Source organism: Peromyscus leucopus, chromosome 10, assembly GCF_004664715.2.
Source record: "Peromyscus leucopus breed LL Stock chromosome 10, UCI_PerLeu_2.1, whole genome shotgun sequence".
Lineage (NCBI taxonomy): Eukaryota > Metazoa > Chordata > Mammalia > Rodentia > Cricetidae > Peromyscus > Peromyscus leucopus.
In genome coordinates, this window is record NC_051071.1 from 68,037,021 (window position 1) to 68,051,894 (window position 14,874).

General features: G+C 37.7%; 1 protein-coding gene across 30 annotated transcripts in view; it reads left to right on the plus strand.

Annotated features, from left to right (window-relative positions):
* Adgrl3 (adhesion G protein-coupled receptor L3) overlaps positions 1-14,874 on the plus strand; it is a 744,444-nt gene that overhangs the window by 291,995 nt on the left and 437,575 nt on the right. The gene's annotated exons all lie outside the window — the stretch shown is intronic.

Below are 14,874 nucleotides of genomic sequence, written 5' to 3' on the forward strand. Positions count from 1 at the left end.
AAAGAAAGAAAGAAAGAAAGAAAGAGAGAAAACCGAAACAAAGAAAAAATAAGATTGAGTTTTTTGCATTATTGAAGGACACTTGAAATGACATTTTTAGTAAAGCATTTAACTAACTGTTAAATTCCTAATACTATGAAGGATAAGCTTAAACATTTCTGACCATCTGGTTTGGGAAAGAAGTTTCATCAATAGAAACTAACAAGGTTTTGAAAAGATTATGATTAAAGCATCTTGGTAAGGAATTATGCATAGTCATTTAAAGCATAAAACTTCATGAAAAGCTGGTAATCTCATGAAAATGTTGGAATGTGCGTGTGATCTTGCTTCCCAGTAACACTAATGTGCAACTCTGTTGAGTCCAGCTATTGAAACGCCACTGAAGAACACTATAGAATATTTCCACAAAATTCAATACTATTTCCCCAATACTATATACTACCAATTTTCTTTTTCTTTCCTCACAAAACTCCATAGGGTGGTCTTATCCCTGTAATTTCCCTGGGGGAACATAACATTCACAACTTCCTATGCTTCAACATGGGAAATATTTGGCTGAAAACCATGAATTTCAAGTTACCCTGCCTACTCTATAATTTTTTGGAGGGGTAAAATGTAAGAAATGCAAGGGGGAGGCGAACATCACTGTATTGGTTTGTGCTTATTGTCTAAGCCCCATTGTGGCAAAATAAAATAGAAGGCTTTATTTCAATACTAGGGTTGAAAGAGGTGCATCATGAATCCATTTCAGGTTTAAGAGACTCGGAAGACTTAAAGTCAGTTCTTCAGTTCTGTTGCGCACATGAGAAGAAGGAAGGGTATAGGGAACATGTTGCTCGCCGTGGCCTTGTGGCCTCAGTCATCCTGTTCCATCAATGCTCGTCAGTCTGTCCATTCAAATGATCATTTCTTCTTTGATGAGTATGAATGGGGGCTATGGTGACAGTGGTGTCCACAGCAAGAGACATAGAGATGTGTCTCTAGTGTGTTGCAAAGATTCAAGGACTGTGTAGAGTACCCATTTTTCCTGTTTTGCTGTGCCTCTTTCAGATATTACATGCTCCAAAGAAGGCACATTTTCATATATTCTCACAATATGTTTCAGTGGTCATAGAAATTTCAAGGTGATTTTGACTTGAATTGTATTGTACAATAATGCCTCATATAAATATCTTTTAAGTTACTCCAGTGAAGCAGTATTCATGGGAATTTATAGAAAACATGAAGGAGAAATCCAGAAATGGTGTTTAATTTGTATTTTTAAAACTTAGAAATGTTTTAAAACAATACGTACACACATACACACACTGTTGTTTGCAATTTTGTCTTCTGATGAAAATTCAGAATATAGGATTTTTTTTCTAACTCTTAGAAGTTATTGATATTTAGATAGATTCCAATTTGTATTTTTTGATTGCATAACACTCTTCTATATCACTAGCTTTTAAATCCTGCCACATATATGTCATAATGCAAGGTAGTGGTGGGTTTTAAATCACATGTTGCTATAATAGTAAAAAAAAAAAAGACGTAATTGTACTGGATTTTATTTTAAACAGATGAAAGTGGAAGTTCTTGGTTGTCTGGGAGCTCACAAACGGAGGGTAAAGGCTCTGTGATGCAAAGGAACTGAAAGAACCATAAAAATCTGTTATCACTGGGATACGTTTAGAAAGTTGCTGTCCTGTGAAAGTAATTTTTCAGCGAGACAGCGAGACTGAAGGTCATTTGAGATTGTTTCCCACAGAAAGAGTAAAGAGGAATAAATAAATATTACAGGAGCATAATCCTTCCCGTAGTGAAGAGAGTGCACACATCTAGAGTGCTTAGATTGGTATTAAAAATGTAATTGAAGTAAGAGAATCATATTGTCTTGAAGTCTTTAAGTTGAAAAGACACAGCAGAATTCAAACAAGAAAATGTCAGGGAATTCAAGTTCTTTCATTACCCCTTTGTGTTTCTCAAAGGAAAAGAAACGGCCTTATGAGATGAGGACGCTGTAAACATGTAGTTAGTGCTCAGAATACAGTTTAAATAGTGAAGGCCAGTATTAATGTGATAAACCTGTGGCTCAAAAGTAAACTTCATCTTGCCTTAAAACTATCCTAAGTTTTATTCTCTAAATAATCAAAAAATAAGTAAAGACCCAACAAACCCAGTCATGGCAAGAGAACAAAGTCCTTTTCATCCTTTTCAAGTGTGCGTTTTCACATGTTTATCCTCGAATTTAACTATTTAGAGATAATAGAAGTTAGGAGCTAATGAATGTTTGGATTCAAAGAAACCAGAAATTCACTGCATAATAAGAAAATGACAGAGAGAGAGAGAGAGAGAGAGAGAGAGAGAGAGAGAGAGAGAGAGAGAGAGACTGACTGAGACTGAGACTCCCGGTTCTCTGAAGAGCTTTCAGTCAGGGGAAAGCTTTAAGTCAATCCCAGCCAAAATCCAAATATCTAAATATTCCATAGAGGATAGAGGTAGGCTGACAGGTTTTAAAATATTTTCATCAGTTCCTTGGTAATTTCAGATAATACACTTGGATAAAATTCACCCCCTCTACTCCTCCCCTAACTGCTCCCATGTCTACCACCACTGTCCTTCCCCAATTCACAGTTAGCTCAGCACAGAGGTAAAGGAAGACACTACTATAAACACAAGGATTTAAGTTTAGTGTAGTTGGAGCATCCAGTGCAAATGCTATTTTCCTAACACCATTCTAGAAATGTTCTAGAGAAAAATGAGCTAGGATCTGATAAGAAAAAGCATGATATTATATTGCAAGGAATTTGGAATTTTTCTGATGGCAGTGATGGGCAAAAAAGTTGATATTAGAATGAATCAGGGAATGACACATTAATAAAAAGACAAAGGACAACAAGACAAAAACGACAAAAACCACTAAAGACTTCAAGACAAGATTGAGAGTTATATTGACTCACAGGAAATAGGAGTTAGCTGTGTTGGTGGCTCTGATTCCTGGAGGGAATGTCTGAGGAGAGAATGTTCATAGTAATGGGGAAGTGAGCAGATGAGCTCAGTGCATAGCATCCAGGAAGTCCTAAGATGTTATCCCGGCATCCCTGGTACCCCAAACCTTGACAATCAGGCCCAATCTGTAAGACTTTAAAGATTCATTGTGTATATAAGTCAGAGAAAATACAAGGAAGAAGGCCACTATGATTTAATCCTTTAAGTAGGAATAGTTCTCCATTTTACTGAGATAAGGGAGTCAAGGATAGATGGCAATGTTAATAAGGTATGATGGAGTTGCTGGCCAAACAAAGTCAGTCTCATTAAAAAAAGAGAAGAAAGGCAGGATTATTCTTTAATAGCACTGTCCCGGCCAGGAATGATAAGATAGCCTGAAACACAAGAACATCTGCTGGGACTTCACTCAGTCCTTCCTTTACTCCCCTGTAATACCTGGCAGGGATACAAGGGAGCCAAGATTAGGTTGAAATTTTGAGCTATTCTGCCATCTCTTCAATATATTTAGTGTCCCCCCCCCCCGTGTGTGTGTGTGTGTGTGTGTGTACACACGTGCGCACAGTTTCAAGTCAAAATCTGGAGAGAACAGGAGATGCTCCTACTCCTATTTGCTCTCATTTAGCATGTAATGTAGCACTCACTTCAGTAGAGTAATAACCAAAAGTAATCTCTACATGTCTTTTGAGAATTCCTCAGAAATGAACCTTGATTAATCTCTTGCCTAATTAAAACTGATTATTAAAATAGCTTATTCCTTGACTACAGTGTAAATTGGTGCTTTATCTTAAAGAAATGGTTAATGTTCTTGTTGGTTAAGAGTTTTGAAAAGAAAACCTCTGCTCACAAAGGCAATGCCTTCAGAGCTGTTAGTCCATGGCTATGCTTGCCAAGCTCACATAATTTTGCATGTGAGATGCTAAGATAATTGAAGCTCTCATGGTAAGGACAGAAGTTCATTTGCTAGGTTGCATGTAACACCATGATTTGGGAATCCAGCCAGTTCCTTTGTATATCTAAAGTCACTAAACTTGATAGGGCAAGTCACAGATACTGTGAAACCTACAAAAGCCAGAATGCTAATGAGAAAAGGCTTATAGTCAGACAGCACTATTTTTCTTATCTTAGATCACATCCCAACAGCTACATTCCTCAGTTACGTGCATGCCTAGCTTTAATGGCTTGGGGGTATTCTTGAAGATGAAATGGCATCTGTGCAGGCAGAGTGGCAGTCATCATAGTTAGCCAAGCACAAAGAAAGAAGAATTTCATTAATTTTGTATACCAGCCATAACTTCTTATCCCATACATTTGGCAGACATTACCCCTCTTTGTTTGGAAGGTCCTGCATCACAAGTTCCTTTTAGTTCAGCAGCTAAACTTGATAGACAATGGAATTAACATACTTTCCTCTGTTTGTAATTATCCTTACTGATACTCACTTTTTAGGGAGGGTCCCAGAGAGGATCTTGCCATGTACCTCTAGTTTCGTTATGCAGCTTTGGTTGATCTCAAACTCAAACTAGCAGTCCCTCTGCCTTAATCTCTTGAGTGCTAAGATTGCAGACGTGTGCCACCATTTCTGACTAAAGCCAAGGAATGTTATTTATTTTACCTGTATCATGACCCATGCTTGGTCAGTGCTTCACCAGTGAGACATGTCATCAGCCTGACCACTATTCTTGACAAAATGATTTCTGTCCTCCTGCTTTTGTATCAGAGTAGTTTGAATGTGTGTGTGTGTGTGTGTGTGTGTGTGTGTGTGTGTGTGTGTAGTCAGACTTTTTCATCGGAACCATTGGCTCCCCAATAATGACATGGGAACTTATTATTAATTATGATAGCTCAGCTGATAGCTTAGGCTTATTTCTAGCTAGCTCTTATAACTGAACACATTTCTGTTAATATACTTTCTGCTTCGTGGCTTCATTATCTCATTTCCATAGTGCCCATTCTGCTTGCTCTGCATCTCCTGGGGTCCTCATCCTTCTTCACAGCATCCTCTGTTCCTGGAAGTCCTGCCTAGCTACCGGCCATTCAGCTTCTTATTAAACCAATCAGACTGACACATCTTCACAGTGTACAAAAGATTATTGCACAACATTTGTGTGTGTGAGTGAGAGTGGAGGCAGGGAGCAGAGGAAAGTAGAGAGAGAGAGGAAGAGAAATCACATCTCTTGGGTAAACAATGTGTCTTTATTTTCTTCTGGTTTTTTAATTTTCATCTGATACAATCATGGGAATAACTGAAACTTTGTTACTCTCGTTACCCTTTGAGTACTGTTATTTATCTTGACAGCAATGAGGTATCCTTCTAGCATGCTCTCACTTCCCATAAGCCTAAATTTAAAATACAGAAACAAAAACAAAAACAAAAAAATCTTCCTCAGAGTTTGTTATTATATTATAGTTAAATCCAGCCTAAGTAAAGTCCATGGGGATATAAGAAGAGGTCAGAAATAGAGAACAGAGATAAATGTTGTCATGGCAATGGAAAACATTATGTTTTAACAGCCCAGCCTTTAGAATACATAATTCCTGCTATAGGAGAATAATATAATGTGGCCTTCAAAGCACCCTGTTAGCTTTCTTGTTTTATATGACACTCTAATATTGTTTCAGGTAAAGCCCCTATTCAGATTCTCGTGTGTCTTCTGGAAAGGCTTGAGTTTAGAGGAGAATTTGACTATAATTGATATGCAAAATGTGTTCTTTGCACATTGCTCTTCAGAATCCTCTTGTGTACCTATCGTGATATTTTTATGTTGGAAGAAGAGGAAAACATCTCTAGAGAAATAGAAGAGGTGTTAAAATTGATACAAAATGTGTTCAGGCCCTAAACATAATTTGGAGGAATTTCTTTAGGACCTTATTACTTTTTCATTAATCTAAATACTGAAGTGATATATCCTTTGAAAATATCGGTGTCGGTAAGCACAGACTTCAATATTTCTATAAAAATGCTAGAAATAACATGTCTCATTTGTTTTGCCATTATATGTACTTATTTTCTCTTTCTAGGAGAGTAGGTTTCAAACTGCTTAATGATGCTTTTATTTCTGATTCATTATTTTTATTATAAAAATTGAATAATGGAAAAAAAATTGAATAATGGAAAGCAGAGGCAGGCATATCTATGAGTTCAGGCAGCTTGGTCTACAAAGTGAGTTTCAGGACAGTCTGGGCTACACAGACAACCTTGTCCCAAAAAACTACACACACACATATTGGAAATTTGTGCTAGCCTTTAATATGTGGGCCTCAAGAAGTTTTATGTCTTAAACCTGATCAAATGTATACTTTTCATTCTTTCATTAATTGGTTGAGTGTCTACCTCGTTTTAAGAATTGTAGGTGTGTTCCAAAGAAGCAAATTAAATACTTAATAATGACTGATTTTTGTCATTATTGTGTTAGGATCAGGTTAGCAGTTACTTGGAAACCTTTTGTCTTACTGAAGTATCTCTCTTATTCAAACAACGTGTCATAGTACAGGAGGTCTAAAGTGTATCTTACACAGAGGAAGTAAGCATCCACTGTATTTATAGCACATGTATTCAAAATTGAAATGACAAGAAAGGGCAGGGCAACCCAGGGCAAGGCAGGTAGTATGAAAAGGACAGAATGTTGGTTTTCCTTGTTTTGTGAATGTATTTTTGTATTTTGTCTCTGCATTTTTCTTTTGTAGAGATTACCAGCACATGTATACAGAACTAATAATATAGTATTTCTGGTGTCTTACTTTGTATATGGAGTTTGTTATATTGATCATTTCCCCCAAATACCAAATATATAATGGAAGACCCATGAAGAATTTTCAAAGAAATTGTTGATTTGAAATATTTTAGTTTAGATTGAGGAGAAACAGCAAAGTAAAATCTAAAAGAATCATGGGTGCATTCAGTGTGTAGTTATTCTAGCCATCATGGGTGATGGCTAGAATAACTACACACTGAATGCAACTCTTACTCAGTTAACTTCACTCCTTTACCATGTCCATAGCATACGGAGTGAGTCTCTAATTCTGTTCCTGTCATTACTAATAACACAGATGACTTTAAAAGAGAGGCTAGGTAAGCAAGGTTCTAGTTGGTGCTGGCCCCAATGATTTTGGAATAGTTGTCATTTAAATGAACTGATACACCCCTGGTATATTAAAAAAGCTTTATCTCTCTGCTGCCATGTCCTTCAGACAATTTGTAAGCAGAGCTGGAAAATAGTAGAGGAGGCTATTCTGGTGAACTGGATGATGTGAACAAAGTTACAGCAGGTGAAAATGAGCACGTTTTTATGTAACTGGGGATACTAGAGCAGAGTGGGAAAGAAATCCGGGGGAAGAAATAATGGGAGAGAAAGTGTGCAAGAGGGGCTGAGGCTCTCCTGTAGAGGAGTGTCTTACATGCCAGGGGAAGCTTTCTGTATCATTTTGTCTATGATGGAGATTCTTCAGAAGCTCCTCATGAGATTCCTAGTTTAGGACCAGCTGGGGTTGTGGGAAAAATTCTGATAGAGAACTGGAATGTAAAAATTAGTTATGATGTTGCCATAGGACAGAAGGTAATGATGTTAGGAAGGGCAGTAGCCATGGTAATGGAAAGAAGAGGAGTGAAGAGAAAGGCTTAGACTTTGAATCAGCAGTGCTGGGCTACTAATTGGACACAGGAGCAAAGGCTGGGGAATGATCAAAGGTGCCTAGGTGACTGGGTGGTACCATTCACAGAGTTAGGCCTTCAAGAAGCACATTTGGCTTTTCAAAATGGAATGAGGAGTTCGATCCTAACAGTATTGAGATGGAGGTGCAAACAGGAAACTGGTACAGAACACACGAATCTGAGTATCAGGAGGAAACTTCATCCTTGTAACACATGTTGGGAAGGTCTGATAGAAACCATTAGAGCCATCGAAATTGAGGGTGCCAAAGCTGAGCACAGGCACGAACAGCTCCTGTGGACATGTTCTGTAAGGGGGCGGGGAGTATTGAAGGCAACAATGCAGGAAGCAATTAGTTAATTAAAGGGAAATCCCAAATTCTCTAATGCTTGACTCCCCTGGCAGCTTCTGCTAATGCTAATCCAAAGGAAGGTCATACATATGGATGAGGATGAGGATGGAGCCTGAGCTAGATGGTTGAGGAAACGAGAGTGGTTTTGATTCTCACTGATAAGTCACTGTCTCGGTGAACTTTCTCAAATGCCCTATGTATATGAAAGAGGACCAAACAGTGGAAGATTCGGTTTGCAAGCATAGGTGACAGACGTGACGAAGTTACTGCAGTGGGTGATTGGCTTCCTTTCGTAATGTCCTGCCTCTTCTCAGTTTTGATCATTGATAAAGAGCAAGTTTTAAGGGCAGAGATCAAATGAATAGATGTGAAAATAATTCAATAAAGTGTTAAAGTCGTCATTGTGAGAATGTTTTAATATTAAAAAAAAAAGAGACACTAGAATAATTGTAACGAAGGGTAGAAATTAGCAGTTTAGTGACAGGCTATATTGTGCCGTAAGTTCTGAATGAATGATTGAAAATATTTTATGTAGTCTGTAGCAGCATCTAAAGCCAAACAAATATGCATACAAACACACACATACATACTCACAGAAACAAACACAAATACATACACACAAATACATACAAACACAAATACACACACTCCAAAAACACAAACACATACATACACAAGCACACATAAAAACACATACAGAAGTACAAACAGATAAATACACACACATACACACACACACACACATAAACACAAACACTTTAAAAGATAATTTTAAACTTTAAGAATTAAACCATGGCAAAACTATATAATACAGTCATTTATCATAGCTGACCTAGAGGGCTTAGGGTATAGCACAGTGGTACAATGTTCACATAGCATGTATAAGTTGATTCTAGCACCATAAAAAAACAAACTAAAAATGAGCCAAAAATATGAAAAATAGTTACATATTCTCATACAAAACATATTTATATCTACCATTATTTCTGTATTTAATAGTACATACAATAACCCTCCTAGTCTGTAAAAATCTCAGATATTTACAAACTACAACAATGAAAGACATTGATTCTGTTTGATGGTGTTTTATTTTTCTCCCGAGAGGACCCCACTTTGTAGCTCAAGTTGGCCTTGAACTTGTGATTTCCTGTTTCTGCCTCCCTAGGACAATGGCTGCCAGTATTAGCCACAATGCTCATTTAAATGTTGATTTTACCTGTAAAAATAATTTTAGTGATTTTTTTTTCTTATTGAAAATTTTTACCTACTTCTCTACATGGGGCCATCCACTGAAGCACAGTGAACCTACCAGGGCCATGTTCTCTCTCTCTCTCTCTTTTTCTTATATTATTAAGAGATTTTCTATTCATTTTTTTTCATACCAATCACAGATTCCCCTCTCCTCCCTCCTCCTGCCCCCCAGCCTTCCCTCTCAACCCACCCTCCATTCCCACCTCTTCCAAGGCAAGGTCTCCCATGGGGAGTCAGCAGAGCCTGATACACTCAGTTGAGGCAGGTCCAAGCCCCTCCCCCTGCATCCAGGCTGTGCAAAGTGTCCCACCATAGCAGGGTTATACTCTAAAATAAAACTGGCTCTCCGTTGCCACCTCTTAACTAATTATTACATATTTATACTGTAAGTGGTTAGACATTGATCAATAGAACCATAGATAAAGCATAAATGCCATAAATCTCCATATAAGTTCAAGAGATTATCTAGGTGAAATATTCCATTTTGTTTGTTTACGTTTTGCACTCTTAAAAAATACTTTTACTAATTTAAAACCTTGAGTTAAACATAACTTTTGTTTTGTTTTTGATGTTACAAAATGTATCCCTCTGATAAGCCCACAATATATCTATTTAATAAGTTGATTTTTTTCTGTCCTTTTTCTTTTCTTTCTTTTTTTGTGTTGTTGGGTTTTTCAAGACAGAGTTTCTTTGTGTAGCCTTGGCTGTCCTGGAACTCTTCTCTGTTGACCAGGCTGGCCTTGAACTCACAGAGATCCACCTGCCTCTGCCTCCCAAATTCTGGGATTAAAGGCATGAACCACTACTGCTTTGCAAGTTGATTCTTCTTTATGGCTTCAAAAAGGTCCTTTGTGTGTGTATCTTCTGCCACATTGTCCTTATCCAGTCCTGTCTGCTGAGGAACTCTTACATTGGTTCCATAACTTGGCTCTTGTGAAGAGTTTTACTATACACTTTGATGTGTAGGTATCTCTGTAATATGTTGATTTAGAGAGATTGCAGTAGATGCCCAGGAGTAGTTGAGCTGGCTATGGTAGATCTCTTCCTAGGGTTTTTTTGTTTTGTTTTGTTTTGTTTTTTGTTTGTTTTTGTTTTGTTTTGTTTTTCAGAAACTTCCATGGTGATTTTCACAGAGCTGGCCTGTCTTTACACTCACATCATCATGGTAATAGGCTTCTCTTTGGTTCATATGTGTCAACTTTTGTTTTTTTTGTTTTGTTTTGTTTTGTTAATGACTGACATTCTAACTGAAGATGGGATTTTAATGTAATTTTGATCTGAATTTCTCTGATGGTTTCTTAGGTAGAATTTTTGTATACATGCATATTGGCCATATGGTGTTTATCTTTTTTGAACTGTTGGTTGATTTCATTAGTCCATTCATTAATTGGGTTGTTTGTTTTCTTGTTGTCTTAGTTTTATATGTATTCTTGATATTAACTTTTTGTCAGATGTTTAGCTCACCAAAGTATTTTTTCTATTTTGTTCCATTTATTCTGTATAATCTCTACATGTTACTTATTCTTTTTGCCCCTTTTTTACAGAGTTAAGGATCAAATTCGGGGCTTATTACATTATTGAAAAGTACCTTACCTACTTATGCTCAACCTTTATTCTCAACATATTTCATTAATTCTATGTATGTCTCCCAAACTAAATGAATACCCAGTAAATAATTCAACACATATGCTTTATCTACCAATTTTGCTTCTTTTGTTACATATTCTCAATTACAATAGCAACAACATACTGCATGCATCATAAGGTAACTGCTTGTACTAGTTTGTGCACAGTAATTATAGTCACTTTAAATATAATTCATTGTTTGCTACCTACAAAACTATGAAGTAAGGTAAATTGTAGAATTCGTTATCTATAACATTAGTGGATAGAAGAGACGATATATGAAGTCTTTACCCAATCTAACATTATTTGGTAATTATAAAAATATAAAGCTTTTATTTCTTTGGAGGTTGATAAGACTCTTACATTTAACAGAGTGATTTTTACTTGTTTGTTAAAAGAATGTTCTAAGTGTGAGTATTATGTAAATATATGCACATACTAACTACACTTAAATGTACAAAATCGAAGCTTAATTTATACTTAGGGCAAGATATTTGAGAAATTATGAATACAAACTTTAAAAGTTTGAAGTTAAAAGCATGTTTGTTAATTTTAATGGAGTATCTCAAACAAAAGACTGCATTTATGAAACATCTCATGACTGAATTCAATCTATGTACATTTTCTTTTTATGTACATTAAACAGTTGGCAAAGATATTTCTGTGGAAATTAATAACTTTAGTTTTCAATTTGACATATTTTCTAGAGACCATAAGTTGGTACTGTAGACATTTTTAAAACAATAGTTAAATTAAATCAGACTTTTCAGACACTGGTTGATATCACCTGTACATAAAAAAAAAATTACACATGTTCAGGAATTGTCCCAGAGTTTGAGTGTAGGTGCAGACCGGTAGCAAAAATGTCACATGCATATCATTGTTGGTCAGTTGTTCCCTGGGGCTCATTCTAGATTTATAAGGAATCGTTTACCTTAGGGCTGGGCTATATAGCTCAGTAATAAATATTTGTCAGGACGCAGGAGATCCTTGGTTTCTCTCTCTCTCTCTCTCTCTCTCTCTCTCTCTCTCTCTCTCTCTCTCTCTCTCACACACACACACACACACACACACACAGACACACACACATACAAAAGGCAGTACTTGAAAAGATAGCATTTCCTTTTTTTGTGATGCATATTATTTTGAAAACATCAGGAAATGTTGGTGACTAAATTATTGGAGTTTGGTAGAAGCAGTCTCATTTTAATAAAGTGATGGAAATTTGTCTTATATCAACTAGTATAAATGTGGCTGGCATCACATAGTCCTTGAATTTACTGAGCAATTTAGAATGCTCGTGGATATGTATATATGTAGTTGGTTTGCTTAAATCTTTGTAAAATCCTTGAAGTAAAACATACACACACACACACACACACACACACACACACACACACACACAGAGAGAGAGAGAGAGAGAGAGAGAGAGAGAGAGAAATTTATGAAATTAAGTCCATAAATGTATATTTATTATCATAAAGTAAATAATTACTTGTTCTTTAGAGGTCACCACCTCTGAAAGCACAAAGATGCATTTAAAATATGGGCATGGTTCTATTGGTGTATAACCCATGAAGGAAAACAAGTGTTTGCATGTTTATCTTTTCTCCAGACCTGAATATCAGTAAAATGATGACATGCTCTGCTACCACCTCAACCTGCTGGTGTTCTGGCCTGAGCTGCACTTGACTCAAGGGCTACACTTCTGATTTCAGTTGTTTGCTTCTGGGCTTTTGGGGAGCTGCTTGACAATCCCTTGGGATTACAAAGCAGGAGGGAAGGAGAGAGCCTTGCATCATGCTGTGGCAGCCTCAGGGGTTCATTCAAGTACCTTAGCGGCTTGCTGTGGTGAGCACCATAGACAGCCTTGCAGTTGAAATGACATTGTAATTAAAGTGCTTGATTTCAGTCAGCCAGCAAGTATTCTTTGTGAATCAAGTCTCTGTGTAAATCAATGACCATATCTAGATTCATGATAGAAAATTAAAAAATTTAACCCCTACTTGGGAAGAAATTGCAAATCAAAAGAGAAAATATAAAAGGGTAAAGCAACACTGATTTATATCATCACTGAGGTTGGGGTAAGGTGGGAATAGCTTGGATGATAGAATTTCCATGAACACCGTGCCTCTGATTTTCAAATAATAGCCTTTGTGTTTCTTCCTGCCTGCATTGTTTCACCCTAGAACTTCTCAAAAAAGGCAAGACGTTCTTTTTAAGCATCCAGCACACTTCTGTTAGCCTGTGGAAATATTATTTTCACCTCCCACAACCCAACTTTATAGAGTATATAATAGAGTTTCTCTGTGTGTTGTACCATGGCCATATAAAGTAGGCAAAGGATCCATTTGGCTCAAAGTAAATTATGTATTTGATTCCATTCAGTCAGTTTTACAATAGAAAGCAGTCAAGAAGCCAAAACATAATATTTAGTGGAGTTGACGATCTCTTCCCTTAGGAGTGATCTCGGAATCAGAAGTCCTGCATCAATTTAAATGAGGGTCACCGTTTTATCCTGGCACTGTGAGGAAGGGGCAGCTGGCTGTGCAGTACTGCTCTCAGCCAACAGAAGTCTCCCGGTTGTAGCAGAGCACTTTTTCCTTATCTTCAAAGTTGGAATAAAAGCTTGCTTGACTAGGAGTGAGGGAACAAAAAAAAAACTTTATCGGCAAGATCATTAATAACTCGGGACTCAGCTTTTCAAGATACAATTAGCTGCTCAACAGCTGTGACCTTCAAGAGCTACTCATTATTGTGGGCCGTGATTGTTCGCTCCCACTCCAGAGCTCTTTTCAGAAATAGTTTCTCTGACATCATTGACCCCAGGGGTCAGTGTGAGAGATGAGTCTTCAGGCACTCATTTGTAAGTCTTGTTCCTGCAGTGTGCTGTGTGTCTGCGTGTGTGTACACGCCTGCGTGTATGGTTAAAGAATTCAGCTGATGATTAGTTCATGTCTCATTGTGAAACCAGCTGTTTGGTCAGATCCCTGTTAGGATGACGCCTGTCAGAGGAAGGGGCGCTCCTGGGAGCAGCAAGGCGATTGAGTGGCCTCGGGTCCAGAGTAGAACCGATGGTAATAACCCAGACTCTGTTTTATTTTGATGTGTTTTTAAAGGTCTCCACACGCATGCTTGCCAAACTCTGTCATGCAAGGCACCGCATCTCAATGGATCAGCAGGGATTAGAAACCTGCTGTGAGTTTGGCGCATACAGCAACCCAAAGAGAAAACGGGGATTAGCAGACTGTAGTCAAGTATGAAATGAAAGTTCAGTTGGAAAAGGAGGACTGGATTATTTTCAACTTCTTGCCTCAGTTCCTTTATATCTGAGGAACATAGGACTCCTAAGAGAAAGGGATTTGCTTTCTCCAGACAAGGTGTGACGCATAATCTTTCTGTTCAGAAAGGAGACTTAATTAGGGAAAAGCTAACCACCATAGCAGGAAAGCATGAGCCCATTGGCAGGAAAAGGGATACAGTTTGTTATTGATAACAAGTTTTCTGGCCAATACAAATCTAGAATTAAGTCTTGAACCCCCAGAGCCTCTTGTTAAGTCAAATGGAAGCGTGGTGAAGGTTTCACACATGAGCCCTTGGCAGTATCTGAAAGCGTTGTAGCAAGGCAAATGGAATCTGTAGAATGATAAAGGTGGACTCACCTTTTGCTCTGACACATTTCTAAAACATACAGGCCAGGACGGGGCTTGGAGAGTTCTCATTTGTTCAAGCAAGTAGGCCAGGTAGACCTGGTGGTATAGACAGTTCCTGGGGAACTGCCATCAATTCTGTCTCACTCTCATGACAATTGTTTTAACTGTTTTCCTCATCTTACTAGCAGGGAGGAGAAATGTGAGGGAGACAGGGCTACTGTCTCCACTTGTGTATCCATGGAGAGGCCACAGAGCTCCATTGAGTAGCTCCAGAACCCATCCATGGTCACAGCCATCCCTGGTTAAACTCAGTGGATCACAAAACAAAAGGAAAAGATTTGGATGCAGGAAGAACCCT